The following is a 16112-nucleotide window of genomic DNA, read 5'->3' on the forward strand; positions in this document are numbered from 1 at the left end:
TCTTTAGCAATAGAAAGAAAGAGGGGCCCGGCAGCGTGGCCTAGCGGCTAAAGTCCTCGCCTTGAAATAGCCAGGATCCCATATGGGCACTGGTTCTAATCCCAGCAGCTCCACTTCCCATCCAGCTCCCTGCTTGTGGCCTAGGAAAGCAGTCAAGGACGGCCCAAAGCCTTGGGACCCTGCACGCATGTGGGAGACCCGGAGGAGGTTCCTGGTTCCCGGCTTCAGATAGGCGTAGCACTGGCCGTTGCGGTCACTTGGGGAGTGAATCACTGGATGGAAGATCTTCCTCTCTGTCTCTCCTCCTCTCTGTATATCCAGCTTTCCAATAATAATAAATCTTTAAAAATAAATAAATAAAATATAATAACAAGAGAGAGGGGGACATGATTTTGTCCCCACATATAAAAGAAAAAAGTCAGAGTTATGTCAGACACGAAGAGTCAAAGAATATATCCCAACAATTAGGTATTGTCCAAAGCAGAATCCACACCCTTAAGCCTGGCTTGGAAAGGAATGTTTTCAAGGGTAGAAGGCATTATTGCTTCCCCAAGTACATCCTTTCTGAACTTCGATTCTCTGAAACCACAACCAAAACTATAGCATCATAATTTTCATTGTCCACAAGTTTTTTCTTTGTGATATTGCTGTCATGTATCTTTTAACAAACAGGAAAATGTTCTCCAGAAATGCACCGTTGGTTGATTTCATTGTTATGTAAAATCATAGAGTGTGCTTACAAAAACTGAGATAGGTCGATTACCTGACCTGACCTTTTGACTCAATCACAAAATAGAGGTATATGTATGAAGTTGCTGACTTAGTAATCAGGTACATGGTTTTACATTAGAGTTTGTTGGTTGTTCTTTGGGAGGATTTTTTTTTTTTGGAAGTAGCAGTATATTCTAAAATCGCTGCAACAGTTATAGTAAATGCATTAGTAGCATTTATCATGTGTCCTCTACATAGTTACATGTGTATATAGTGACTGACAGAACAGGTTACCTTTAATAAGGCTCTTGATTTTCTTTTTCATTTATTCAGCAACACATTGGTCATTCAGTAGCATGTTATTTAACTCCGTGGCATTGTCAATCTTTTTCAACTTTCTTCCTGTTGTTGATTTTGCTTTATGGATATTCATTTAAGGGAATGTATAGTAGCTGTGTAATAGAGACTATCATATCCAGATGTGAAAATACAATGCAGCATGCATCTCTACTTCCAGCTCAAAGATGGACTCCCAAAGAAACTGTTACATATATCTTGAAAATAGGATGCTGGACTCCCTGCCATTGTCCCTGCCAGCAACGATGGACTTATGACTGGTTATGAAGAACTATGCTATAATAATAACATAGGGAAACTCAGTGGGAAGCGTGTGATTGGGAAGAGGGTAGGGAAACCCCAGAGCATATGGATTGGTATCATAAAATGACAATAATAATAAAAAATGAAAAATGAGTTGTTCCTCATTCATTCAATGATCATTTATAGAGCATCGCCTATGTCCTATGTGGGGAGTGGAATTTTTCAAGAAACTTGTAAATAATGCATGTAATAAAAATGAGTAGATTTCTGGTGGGTGTTTTTTTTAAACCAAATGTATCTGCTAATTCCATTTTGTTCCGTGAATTTTTTGAATCTACCTTAAATTAGGTACTAGCATTATAAAGCGAACTTCTCATTCAATTAAATCTAAATTACAGAGAGAAAAGATTTGCTAATATACCATACTTTTTGTGGTCCTGTTATCTTTTTTTATTTTATGTATTCTTTAATGGAACTTTTATTTTTTGGTTTTGTGGAATAAATATACTTTAGCAGTTTGTTTTGGGAAACATGTAATTAATTTTCTCCTTTTTCTCTTCAGATGTCTAGACTGTTGACTGCTGCCTCTTTTGGCAGTTTGATTCTAATTTAGCAAGCAAAGTTTTCACACTTATTACTGTCTCACACAAAGACCAGAAAAGTTTATATAGATTTTTAACTGCTATCAGCTGAAATCGTGTACTATATATAACAAGTAACATCTTGAGGTTTGGTCATCACAGGCTCTGATAACCATAACAATGAGAAAGTAGATCATTTGGAACTGTCAAGAAAGAAACAGCCATGCTTTGGAAGGAATAATCTCATTAGCATTTCTATGTTAAAAACAAAAGCTAAAATAAATTGTTGCATTTCTTTAAAAAGTAGAAATAGAAGTTTCAAAATATACAAAAATCTCACTTCTGGATATAAATTCAAAATATCTGCAATTATTGTATCTGAGATGCCTACTCCATTGTATCTGCTGCAGCGTTAGACACAATAGGCAAGATACAGGATCAATCAAAATGTCTGTCACCAGATAAATACACAAAATGTGGTTTATAGCCACTTAAATATTGTTCAGACATTAAATATCCTGCCCTTTCAGCAAAGTGAGTGCAACTGGAGGACATGATATTAAGCAAAATAAACCATACAAAGAAAGGCAAACACTATATGTTTGTCCTGATTTGGGGAGGCTAAAAAAAGTCTCAATCAGAACAGACTAGTGATTGCTAGAGGCTGTGAAGTGTAGGCAGAAGAGTGGGAAATGAGTACCAAATTAAAGTTAAACTGAAGTTGGTTAGTAGCATTGCACAGCATAGTGGGAAAATACAGTTCACAGTAACCTATGCGGCTCCAAAAGTCTTTAATCAGGGAATTTCAATGAAGTATTTATTGCCCCATTGTGATCAGCACACATTATATATGTTACTGAAAGCTCACAGTGTAACCCATAAATATGTACAGCTATTGTTAATGAAAATATTTCAAGGAAAAAGCAGCAAAAAACAAAAATATTCATACCTATAACTCACCAATTATATTCCCAGAAAGTACCAACTAAACATAGTTAAGTTTTGTAATTAAGATTTATTTTCCCACTTTATGGCACATATGTTTAACATCATTCTATGAATACTGAATACTATTTGATTGCCTGGAACATTTTTGATTAATTAAAGAACGAAAACTCCTAGCAGGGACCAGCATTATAGCCTAGTGGCTAAATCCTCACCTTGCATGCACCAGGCTCCCATACGGGGGCTGGTTCATGTCCTGGCGGCACTGTTTCCCATTCAGCTCCAAGCTTGTAACCTAGGAAAGCAGTCAAGGACAGTCTAAAGCTTTAGGAACTCTGAAGCCACGTAGAAGACCCGGAGGAGGCTCCTGGCTTCTGATCAGCCCAGCTGCAGCTGTGGCAACCATCTGGAGGAGTAAATCAGTGGACAGAAGATCTCTCTCTCTCTCAGTCTCTCCTTTTTGTATATCTGCCTTTCCAATAAAAACAAAACATCTCTTAAAAAAAGAAAAGCTTCTAGCAACTGCTTTTCATGGAGCACAAGGACTGCCTAAGAAGATTGCCACAAGCAATAAAAGCAGCTATCCGAAAAACAGTGAGGACAATGGCAGACTGTGAGGAGAACATGGAATTGGCTAGCATCATCCACTGTGCCTGGCATGTAGGAAAAACAACACAGAATGAATGGTATGATTGTGTATCAGGACGCTGTGGCTATGCCTTAGCGTTTTGATAATAAAGATTGTAACAGGCAGAAAAAGCTGGAGTAGATATGTTCATATATCTGCACATTGGTTCCCATATCTGCTGTACCATTTGGGTACAGGGCAACCTGTACCCAGAACGACTCCTTAAACAAAGGAAAGACCTGCCCGGGAACATAGAACTGCTCCCTGCATGTTTCAAAAATCTTGCATATGTATTTCTCCATATGATCTTTAATATATAACATTTTTTTCTTTTTCTGTGTGTTTACATAGATATCATTCACTTATTTATCTCCTTTGTGTTACACTGCACTATAGAATACACTGTAATACACACATTCCACTGCCAGTGTTCAAGTGAAGTCTTTCTATACAGTTGCTATTATCATAAACTCCACTGTTTTGAATAATGGAGAGTATGTCTTATATTGCACAAATGCAAGGACTTCTCTAGAGTATCAAAAAGCTCATGGAAATGTATATTACTAAATATGCATGGTTGAAAATATTCGTATCAAGATAAATTTTAAATGTAATTTTCCCTGTCCTTTTTGAAGTACTCTAGTATATACCTATAATTGTAATTGTCACATCCATAAGATAAAAAAAAATCCTCAACTTTACTAGCTAATATCATCTTCCTTTCCAGGGGAACCATTTCAGTAACACTCCCAAAATTTGAAAGCAAAAGAGTACTTATCAATAATTAATCACAGGTTTTTCTAGTTACTGTTTTTATTACACTTTTAAAGATAATTTCGTTGTGTACTATTTTTGTTCCTCAATGCCAAAGCCCATAACTACTTGTAGCAGTATGGTCAACATACCAATTATGTGGAATTTAGATTAATCTTAAGATCAATTATATGTTCCAATACTGATTTTTCCTGTTTCAGTACAATAATACAGACCTTCAAAACCAATTGTATGTCCATAGTTTTGCTATTTAAATATACCCTGACATTATAAGTATGGAGAACGGCAGAGTCCAGCATCCTGTTGTTAAGATATATTTAACAGTTTCATTGGGAGTCCATTATTAATTTGGAAGTAGAGATACATACTGCATTGTAGCTTCAAATTTCAATAGGATAGTCTATTACACAGGTCCTCTAGATGACTATATACAGGCGCATGCTTACCTATATATTTTGATCTTGCATTTTGTATGAGGGTTGCCTTATATCAGGGAGAACATATGATATTTGTTCTTTCAAGATTGACTTATTTCACTGAGCAGAATGGTCTCTTATTGGGACAATTTGGTTGCAAATGGCAGAATTTCATTGTTTTCAGTGGCTAAGTAGTATTCCATAAAGTAGATGTACCACAGTTTGTTTATCCACTCCTCTTTTGGTGGGCACCGGGATTGTTTCCATATCTTTGCTATTTTAGATTGTGGGGCTGTGAATACAGGATTTCAGATCCCTTTCTCTCTTTTTTTTTATAACTTATCCTTTTTCAAAGATTTATTTTGTTTTTATTACAAAGTCAGATATACAGAGAGGAGGAGAGACAGAGAGGAAGATCTTCCGTCCGATGATTCACTCCCCAAGTGAGCCGCAACGGCCGGTGCTACACCAATACGAAGCCAGGAGCCAGGAACCTCTTCCAGGTCTCCCACACGGGTGCAGGGTCCCAAAGCCTTGGGCTGTCCTCGACTGCCCTCCCAGGCCACAAGCAGGGAACTGGATGGGAAGTGGAGCTGCCGGCATTAGAACCGGCGCCCATATGGGATCCCGGGGCATTCAAGGCGAGGACTTTAGCCGCTAGGCCATGCTGCTGGGCCCCAGATCCCTTTCTCATACGCAAATCTATTTCCTTTGAATATATTCCCAGAAGTGGGATACCTGGATAATACAGCAGGTCAATTTTCAGTTCTCTTAGTATTTTCCACACTAACTTCCATAATAGTGATTCTCCTAGCCTACTCTCTCAACAACGTAACGGAGTGCACCTTTCTTCCCACATCCACCCTGAAGGTGCTGTTACTGGACTTCCACCCCTGTTTGTCAGGTTAGAGACACCAACAGATCTTGTAGTGGAATCACCAGAGAAAGTAACCAGAAGATAAGAACCCACACTCCGACATAGGAGAAATATCATCTCTAAGCAAACTAGAGTTCCAAGATGGAGGAACCCTTCTCTACCATTTTCTACTTGCCCTTTCTCTTTTCTCACTGCTCTGTGTAGTAAAACCACTATAATAAATAGCTATTAAGATATATATATGTACATAGTCACCCATACAACAAACTAAAAAAGTGTCTGAATAAAAAGATATGATTTAAATTACAAGAGTTAAAATAGGTTAATAAAAAATTCAAATAATCCAAAGAAGTTAAGAATAAGAACACAAGCAACAAAGGAACAGCCAGAAAAAAATAATAAAATGGTATATCTAAAACTAAACATGCTAGTAACTAGGTCACATCAACATGTTTGAAAGACACCAGTCAAGGTTACTTCAACAATTATTTTGATGAATTGTTGCAGGTTTGGTCAGCCAGGATTCTTAAAGAAACAAATTCTGTATGAAAACACTAAGAAGCTGAAGACTGTACCACCTAAAGCCATATCAGACATTAATTGGGGTCCACAGCATAGCCATACTAAATATGCAGTTAACTTCTAGTACCCAATACAACATGCCTTGATTTTCATAAATAATTACAAGGTGTATCATCTGGCAAGCAAAAAGAGTTTACAGAAACAAGTCAGAAGATACAGTATGAGTTACCTTCAAAGAGTTCATGCAAAGGTGATATGTAAGTTTATTTTTCTGTTAATTTTTAAAATTCATTCACAATCTTTTCATGCATTTTTATGAATTTTTGAAGATGCATTGTATGCCCAGATTTCAAGTTTTGCATGAACATAAAATTATTTTAATTGTATTTTCAACAACTGTCTTTTAAAAACCTAATTGAGAGTCAGGCATAAATATGAAAAGAAAAAGTTCCCATCTCCTGGTCCACCACACAGATGGCCACATCAGCTAAGGATGAGATAAAATTATGAGCAGAGGAACTCACTCCAGATCTCCCATGAGCCAGTACTGGGAATCAAATCCAGGAACTCTAGCGTAGCATAACGTCTTAGGTACCAGGTCAAATGCTGCCATCAACTCTTTCAAGTACTTTGTAAATATAAAATTTATCATGCACAAAATTTAAGAAAATTATAGTCAAGGGAGATGATTTAGCCTAACAATTCAGAGTCCTGCATTGGAACTCTTGGGATTGCATCTCAGCCTTGGCTGCTAACTCCAGCTCTGTCAAATGCCATCCTGACAGATGATGATGATAACTCAGGGCATTGGATACCTGCCACCCCTATGGGAGACCTGGATCGTGTCCTTTCCCCAGCCTTGGCCTTTGTCGGCATTTGGAAGTGAACCAGCAATTGAGAGTTTGTTCATCTTTCCATATGTATATCTTTCCGCTTTGCAAATACACATATAAACAAATGGATAAGTACAAAAAGTTTTAAAAAAAACAATGAGGAACCAACAGTTGTGCTGCAGCAGTTAAAAATATAATAACAGACATGAGGAAGAATGCATTAGGTGGGATCATCACAAGACTGGTCAAGGGAAGACCAGAAAGCTTGAAAGAAATAGAAACCTCCTCAACTCAAGTGCAAAAAGAAAAAGGTGGAGTGGAGGGGAGCACAGAACAGAGCATCCAAAACCTGTTGGACAGTTATAAAAGGGATTTACTATGTGGATAATAAGGTTATGAACAGAAAAAAGAAAGGAGAATAGAAGAAATATTCAAAGGAATAATCTCTGGATAGGGACTTGCAAAATTAGTGACAGTCAAGAAACCATACACTCAGGAACCTCAGAGAACATCAGGCAGCAACGATAACAATGCCGAGGGAACTTACATTCAAGCTGCATGAAGACAGAGGAAACCTTCTGCAGATTGCCCAGCTCGAATGGGTGAATCTCATGATCTGTAATTTATACCACAATAAGACTGTTAAAAATGAGTCAGCGGCTCAGAGAAGTATTAAAAATAAATGTCAATGGCAAGGTGGAAAAACAACATTTACCTACCTTAGGGAGTCTGTCTGTGTTCTTCCTAGGCAATCAGAGGTAAATTAAAGCAGAAACCAAGTCCTGGGAAGTCGCTGTGCTAGGTGGCTTCCTGAGAGGAATTCCTTGGCATTACTATCCCTTCTATATCTGGTAACCTCTTGAACCCGGATGAGAAAACGCAAAGCAAAACATTTTTACCTGCCACTGTTTGGCACACAGACATGGACTCTGTTTCAACCATGTAGTTCCCCTCATTTTAAAATTTGTTCATGCATTTAACATTCACTTTCCCACCTGACTGACGCCTATCTTTTTGTTCGCTAACTCTTTCAAAAAGATAAGGGCACGCTGTCCTGTGGTGGCACAGGGTCAGATGCAAGAGAAGCAAGAGATGCTGGGCAGAGACCTTCACGAGGAATCATCTTTCTGTTTAAAATGCTCACGCCGTTTCCTTTTTTTCTATTTTTAATCAGTGCTCTCTTCTCTCTTCAAGAGAAAAAAATAAATAAATAAAACACAACAACAACATAGCCTGCAGAGCAAAATAACTCCACTGACATTTTAACTCAGACGCAATGCTTATCAGCCATCCTTTGAAGGTTTCTCATTGGGTTTATCTGTCTTATGCTTTTAACAGTTTCTGATTCGATTATTGCTATTTGCAAAAAAGCTCTGAAGCTTTTTAATCTCCAAGGGTGGGGATCTATTAGAAGGGCTTATTGCTAGAGAAGAACATGATTTTCCCAAAGACTTCTTTCTTCCACTGGTACTCAGCACAAAATGCATCCTGTTCCTGCTCCCTCTTACCTCCTTTGCACTGAGGGGACGTTTCCATGCAGTCTTCCATTCTTTCTTCCGGTAATCAGCTAGAACAATTTTATCCTGCAAATATATAGTCTATCCTCACTATGAGCAAGAATAGAACACTGCTTTTTAAATGAGCAAATGCATTCCCCCTAAAGTCTGACTCATTGGAATCCTGGCTGGGCAGATTATTCCAGACAGTTTGGTGTGACAGTCAAAGTCGTTCTGGAGCATTTGAGGATGACATTGTTAGAATTCACAGTCGCATACAAAACAGATTATGCACAAAAGATGAACTGAAATCATTTCATTGAGATGGATGCATCCATCCAGAAAAGGGGGCATAGGGCAAAATGCTTCCTAAGAAATTGGTTTGATAAATTCTTCCTTAGGGTTGGGGGATGAGGGATGGGGGTTGTCCATCTTTCAACAGCTAAACCGTAAACCTGTGTCTAAAGGCCGGCTTATAAACTATCTAATCACTGTCACTGCTATGATTTCAGAGAAAGGTGAGTGGAGATATTCTCAGTCCACGTTTGAACAAAGCATGAAAAATAACTGAGAGTTATTTTCAAAAATAATATACTTGCCAAAAGAAAAGTTCTTGGGGCTGGTATTGTAGCATATCATGTTAAGTCTCTGTGCCACCTGGCAACCCATATGGACACAAGTTCAAGTCCTGGTTGCTGCACTTCTTTCTGATACCGATCACTACTAATGCATCAAGGAAAGCAATGGAATGTGGTAAAAAAAAAAAATGCCTGGACCCCTGAGCCTACATGGGAGACCTGGGAGGAATGCCAGACGCCTGGACCCAGCCTGGACCCAGCCCTTGTTCGTTATTGCCATTTAGAAACTCTCTCTCTCTCTCTCTCTCTCTCTCTCTCTCTCTCTCTCTTCTCTCTCTCTCTCTCTCTCTCTGACAGTTGCTGCATTTGGGGAGTGAACTTGTGGGTGAAAGATTCTCTCTCTCTGTCTCTTCTTTCTCTGTAACTCTGCCCTTCAAATATATAAAAATTGATATTTAAAAGTTACTAAGGAAGAAGGAAAACTTGTAAACTTCAAAGAACTCAATAATCTTGACACGTAAATTAAAACAAAAATAAACTCGTCCCCAGGCTGTGAGCCACCTGAGTCCATTCAGTGTTATCTCCAGAGTCAGGCTGCATCTCTTATCAACGGGGTGGATCTCAAAACCTAAGACTGAAAAATCCTACAAATGCACCTGGACCTACAAATATAAAGATAAAACATTGGAATTTCTCCAGAAAGAGTACTTCCATTGCATGATTTAAAGCAAAATGCATCATAGGATTTTCTAATCAATCTTGGTAAGGCATATATTATAAAACATAAGAATGTAAGTGTTTGGCCTGGTGCTTAAAAGATGGGTTATGGGATGGAAGTTGTAGCATTGCCGGTTATATTATTGCCTGAGACATTAGCAATCCACATCAGAATCCCTGATTCAAATCTCAGCAAAATCTACATATTCGAGCACCTCCTGCTCATGCACCTGCGAGGCATTAGGTGATGACCCAAACACTCGGACTCTAGCCAACTGCATAGGAGACGTGAAGGGAGTTCCTGGTTCCTGGGTCAGCCAGGCCTAACTTCACCTGGGAGAAAACAATGGATGGAGGACATCTCGGTCTCTTCCTTTTCTCTATCACCCTGCCTTTCAAGCAAATGAAGTTTTATGGAAAAAAGCTATAAGAAAACATGTGTGTTTCTTTTCGCTTTTGTAAACAAAATTACCTACAGAAAGTCAATAGGAAAAAGTTTTGCAAGAAGAGGGAATGGAACTGAACCAGTGTGAGAAGGATTTAGCATTTTTCAGTCTCCTTTTGTGTAGCTCTGTTTCTTGGAGTCATGTTCCACCTGCCCCAGCAGTAAACAACCAAAATCATATAGGATTTGGGTAATTCAAATGGAATACTAACACCAACAAAACCCACCAAACTGTACTACAAATATGTAGTAATAATAATGACAATAATATTTATTATCACACTGGAGGAGACAAAAAAGAATAAAACTAAGTCATGTGACTATCATCAAAATGCTGTATTTTGACAGTGGAGTGTCAGGATAAAGGCAAAGAAAACTGTACACAAGGGGCCCGTGAGGTGGCCTAGCTCACCAATCCTCTGTCTGTAGTGTCAGTATCCAACATGGGTGCCAGTTTATGTCCTGGCTGTTCCACTTCTCATCCAGCTCTCTGAATGTGACCTGGAAAAGCAGTGGAAGACAGCCCAAGTTTTTGGACCTCTGCACCCCTGCCAGTCTCCTGGCTTCGGTTAGGACCAGCTGTGGCCACTGTGGCCATTTGGGGTGAAACAGTGGGTGATAGTGCACTCTCTCTCTCTCTCTCTGTATATTTCCCTCTCTCCCTGTACATTATTTTATTCAAAATATAAGCAAAAAGAACTGTACACAAATATTCCCTTGCCAATAGATTGTTTTTTTCTTTTTTTTTTTTTTTACAGAGGGTTGGATTAGCAATTTCTCAAGTACTTTATGTGCGTGTACTAATTGATTGAACAAATAGGACACATTCTGTTAAGGCTGTGAGCTCAGTTTTCATTATTGGAGAAATAGTCAAAACAAGGGAAGGAGAAAGACCAGAACAAAACTTATGTTGCTCGATTGGCTTAGACTTTAGCATGAATTTATGGTTATGTGTCCTGGGGTGGGAGGGTACGTGAGTGTGTGTGTGTGTGTGTGTGTGTGTGTGTGGTTACACCACATACCTCTTTTTTTATAGCCAGCTGTCTATTTCTGATTGTAGTTATTAACATAAGAAAGAAGTAGAGGGGCTACACTATGGCTCAAAAGGCTAATCCTCTACCATGTGGCACCAGCATCCCATTAGTTTTGCTGCACTTCCAATCTAGCTCTTTACTTATGTCTGGAAAAGCACCAAAGGATGGTGCAAGTCCTTTGGACACTACACTCACACAGGAAATCTGGAAGAAGCTCCTGGCTCCCAGCTTCAGATCAGCCCAGATCCGCCCAATGTGGCATTTTGGGGAGTCAACCAGCAGATGAAAGAGCGTTTCTCTCCCTCTTCTCTCCGTAAATCTGCTTTCCAAATAAAAATAAACAGATCTTTAAAGCTAAAGAAGAAAAAGAAGGAGGAGGAGAAAGTCAAACCTGATCTCCCAGTGTAATGAAATTCAGACGATCAGTGAGCTGCTCAGCCTGTACTCTGTCCGTGTCTTCATCTGCAAAGTGGACACATTGAAAGGAGAGTCGATACAATTTGCTCTTTGTCATTTTTGAAACTTATGAAAAAGAAGTGCAGAATGACATCACGAAAGTCTAGAGTTCACAGATTCTTTCCATGGTTAGTTTTCGAGTTTCTGATGCTCACTCTGTGTGTGATGGACACTTCAGGACCATCTGGATTAAGTATAGACTGCCTAGGAATTTTCTTTACTAGGTATGCAATATTTTAGTAATTCTAAAAGCATTTCTAAATAAAAAAAAGTTTAAGGGCAATAAAAAGCCATAGCAAATTTTTTCAATAACGTTATCAAATACCATAAAGGAAAGAGCCTGTATAAAGTGCGAGCTGGTGGTGACATTTGAAGATGACAGCAAAGGAAATAGATTCAAGAGAGATGCTCAGGGGACTTCAAAAGCAACTGTTACATATTTTTTAAATGGTTGTGAAGTTATGAAATTTTTTGTAACATGCTTATTTTATTTCTTCCATATGTTTGATAGTATTTGAAATCATACATTTAATATATACAAATATTTAACATTTAATGCAAAGGCTTTTATTAGAAAAAAGTCTAATTTGTAGCAATATCGAAGTTGCATTGTGTTAGATCAGAATAGCTCTTTTTAAAAGGCCTTTCAATGTTACCATTTAAATGTGATATTTGCTTCCTGCTCCATCTGGAGGTCCCTAATGTGAGTTGGCTTGCATTTGAGGATAGTGAAATCTTGGCAATAATGTCGTTTAGTTCTGAGTGTGTTATCACTGGAGAAGGGAGAGCAATTGGGATGTTTGCCTGTGGATACAATTTGAAGTTGAGCAAATGGGAGAAAGCACTTATTGGCAGATACCACAGGACAAAAAAAAAAAAAAAAAAAAAAAAAAAAAACCTGCAGTGTGTCTCAAGATACCCAATTAAGATAAAATTAAATCATACAAATATTGATCCAGCTAAATTTGCCAGGGGTGAGTCTTACTATCAGTCAATTTTTTTGTAGCAGATAGGAAGGAATTGTAGAAAACTCCAAAATCATAAGCACACACACAAATAACACAAATATACCTGTGTGTATTTAAAAAACAGTAATGGTAGAGGAAGACATATTTCATGTGTATTATTTGAATGGGATATTGAACTTCAGTTTGCTTGCTATAACTAATTACATTTACAATATCAAGCTCTTTCCAGATGTTTAGCATTAACATGGATAATGCTTTACCCTCAAGGAGCTAATATTTTGTTTAAATAAGTTATGCGCAGAACACAAAATTATGATAGTCAGCTTTGCTGCGTTATAATGAAATGCCACACAGGATACTTACAGTTAGGGGGTTTCTGTAGCTCACTGTCAGAGGTTCCACTCCAAACAAAACAGTGAAGGATCTCTGATAAGGGCCACCCTTTAGCTCCATTGCCTCCTAGCACATGTAGCACCAGTGGGGACATCTAAAGGAGTAAAGAAATTGGTTCCAAGTCAATCCAAGAGCAGAAGGAGCTTGCTCCTGTTGTAACACCCTTGGCATGAGATTTCTTGAGTGATTTCTTGCGATTTCAATGGACTTTTTCATTACCCTATAGTGAATAAAATGGCATGCAGGGTTTTTTAATGAGACCTCCTCCCTCAGACTCAGCCACTAGGAGGAGGCCTTCTCACTTCGGCACTGCTACCCCTGTGGAGAAGTGCCCTGATGCCCTTTGCCTACTCTGGCTGGCCCTTCTAATGAGAAAACTTCCATTTTCTTGTTTGACACTATTGGTAGCCTGCAAATCAAGATTATTTCAAGTAAGTGTTCAACCAAAGCCACAAGATAGGGTTCCTTAAACTTACCACTTGGTCAAAACTTAACCTGAGTGGAATGGGAAACAAACTCACTACAGGGAAGATGTACAGCTAGAGACACATGAGGAAGAAGGGAAAACAGCCCCCTCACTCCAGGCAACTGATCACGGGATCCTACTGCTCAGTTTTGGTAGCACTCTTCCACTTCTCTGTGCCTCTTCTACATGATGTCATCAGCTCCGCCCTAACTCCCACCTGCACCTGCCAACCTCCTGTATCCAGTTCCAGCTTGACAATGTTCTGTGTGACATGGATAATGCTCTGACCAGTAACACATTTCTGCTGGTCTAGTTCTTTTCCTTCTCACTCCTGATACTCATTGCAAACACCAGACCAGTTTCTCCTCTCTAGCTTCCTCATTCCTCATCAGGAATCACAGCCCAACTCCTTAGGAGCCTTCGATCCCACTCACTGGAGGAATAAAGGGATGAGTGCCGATGAAGCATGTGGCATGGCACTTGGCCCAGAAGAGGCCCTCAGCGATGATATCGCTGTTGCTATTAGGACTTTATTGATCTTTGTGCTCAGCAAACATAACTTTCCTATGCCACCAGCAAATAATCCCCTGGAAACACACGGTCCAGGTCCCACCTCTCCCTGCTGGCACTTAGCTTTGGAGGTGTAGGAAGAGCAATCCCCCACACCTTCCAAGATTTTTTTGCAGGAAAAGGCTTTATCGCTTTCACTAGGGGAATTTTCCCCCTAGGCTCCTTTGTTTCCTATTTCAGAGCTTATTTTGCCTTCCTTTTGTGTTGCGTTTGCTTCTATAGGGGAGTAGAGTTGCCCTATTTACAAGAGTAGTTATCACCATGGTAACTTGGTATTTTGATACAGGCATGAAACTATTCTGGGGGAAAAATAGGTCCCTTATTTTTCAACATTGGCATGTTGATGTATGGGAATCAAAGGACTTGCCCAACATTATATAGCTGGTTCAAATGTCAAAGCAAAGAAACAAGTTTTCTTGATATTTTAAATGAGTATTGAGCAATCACAGCATGCCATTCATTGAGCAGAATATTCCCACAATTAATTTCTGCCTCTTAGGCACTAGCGCCTAAAGGCATCATAGCATACATATTGGTGAACTCATTCTCTGAATGAAAAAATCAGTACCCAGAGTCGAACAAAGAATTCTTGTATCCCTCACATTGCAAAAAGTGTTGTAAAGCATGTCATTTAGAGTTTCTGGGATATTTTGTTTATTGAAAGGAAATAGGGTAAGACAGAAATTGTGAAAATCACAAAATTGTTGATGATCACAGAGATGTTACTGGTGTAGAAACCACATACTCGCTGTATGTGGAATGCTGAACAGGCTGGCATTCATCGCTGAAGGCCCACGGTGTGCCAGATCCCCTGCTACGAGTTACTAACAAAAACTGTCATTCCTGCCTTTGGCACTTTTCATTTAGTGAGGCAACAAATAATACAAAGTGCTATGTGTCGAAAACCAGCCATCAAAAATGAAAGGAACAAAAAAGGGCTGATGAAGTTGAATTTTGGACAATGATTTTAATTTTAAGTGTGACCAGCTGGTAAGTTTGAGGGAGTAGACTTTATTTTAGTTAGGTTTCGGTTTATGGGTTCTCTCCTAAGCATTAAATGCTCTTCTTCCTTCTGCTGAGCAAGGGCAACCACTATCTTCATTTTGGTTTATTTCAACAGGCCTCTGACCGCTGATGGATTCATTCAGAATTGCCGGAGCAGGAGAGGGTGGGACACAGTTGGTGAAGTTACTGTATTGGATGACTGCATTTCACACTCAAGTGCTGCTTCAAATCCCAACTACGTTGCTTCTTTGCTAGATTCCTGCTAATGTATTTGGGAGGTCAGAAGATTACCTAAGTGCCAGGGCCCCTGCCACCCAGGCAGGAAACGTGGATGGAGTTCTTGATGCCTGGAGAACACTTTTCTCCATTTTTGAACTTTGTGGTTTTCAATAATACGTTTTTTTACCTTGGTGTTGTAGTCAGAACCTCCAAATCAATGCTGAATAGTTTGTGAGGGAGCATATTCTTGCTTCTCTCTAAAATTTGGCAAGAATTTTATACATAATATATAGAGAGATAGGTCGATTTTCCCTTCTGCCAGTTTGGGCAAGAAGTATTTACAAAAAAATTTATCTCTTTTATTTAAGAGTATTGTCATTAAGTATATTGTCATGAGGTTAATTAATCACACATTCTCTTTTATCCTTGTACATCTAACCTACAACGGTATCACCCCCTGTGATAGTTAATTTTGTACACTAATGTGGGTGTTTGATGGTGAAACGTTATTCTAAGTAGTTCTATGAACATGATTTGGATGAAATTAACATTTAAATCCCTGGACTTTGAATAAAGCAGATTGCCTTCCACAATGTGGGTGGTCCTTGCCCAATCTGTTAAAAGATCTAATAGAAGAAAAACCCGTCTCAACCAAGCAAGAGAGACATGTTCAATAGGCAGCATGTGACCTTCAGACTTTATGTGCAATGTTTTCTCTTGCTAGATTTAAGCCTTTCAGTCATCTTTAGACTCAGCCTTGAGCAGTAATTCTCCTATCTTCAGTTTGTCAATCCAAATTGCGGATTATGCAATTCCCAGAATCCAAATCATAGGAGCCATTTTGTTACGTCTCTCTCTCCACCCCACCTCTCTCTTCC

Source organism: Ochotona princeps, chromosome 18 (assembly GCF_030435755.1).
Source record: "Ochotona princeps isolate mOchPri1 chromosome 18, mOchPri1.hap1, whole genome shotgun sequence".
In the NCBI taxonomy this organism is placed as follows: Eukaryota; Metazoa; Chordata; class Mammalia; order Lagomorpha; family Ochotonidae; genus Ochotona; species Ochotona princeps.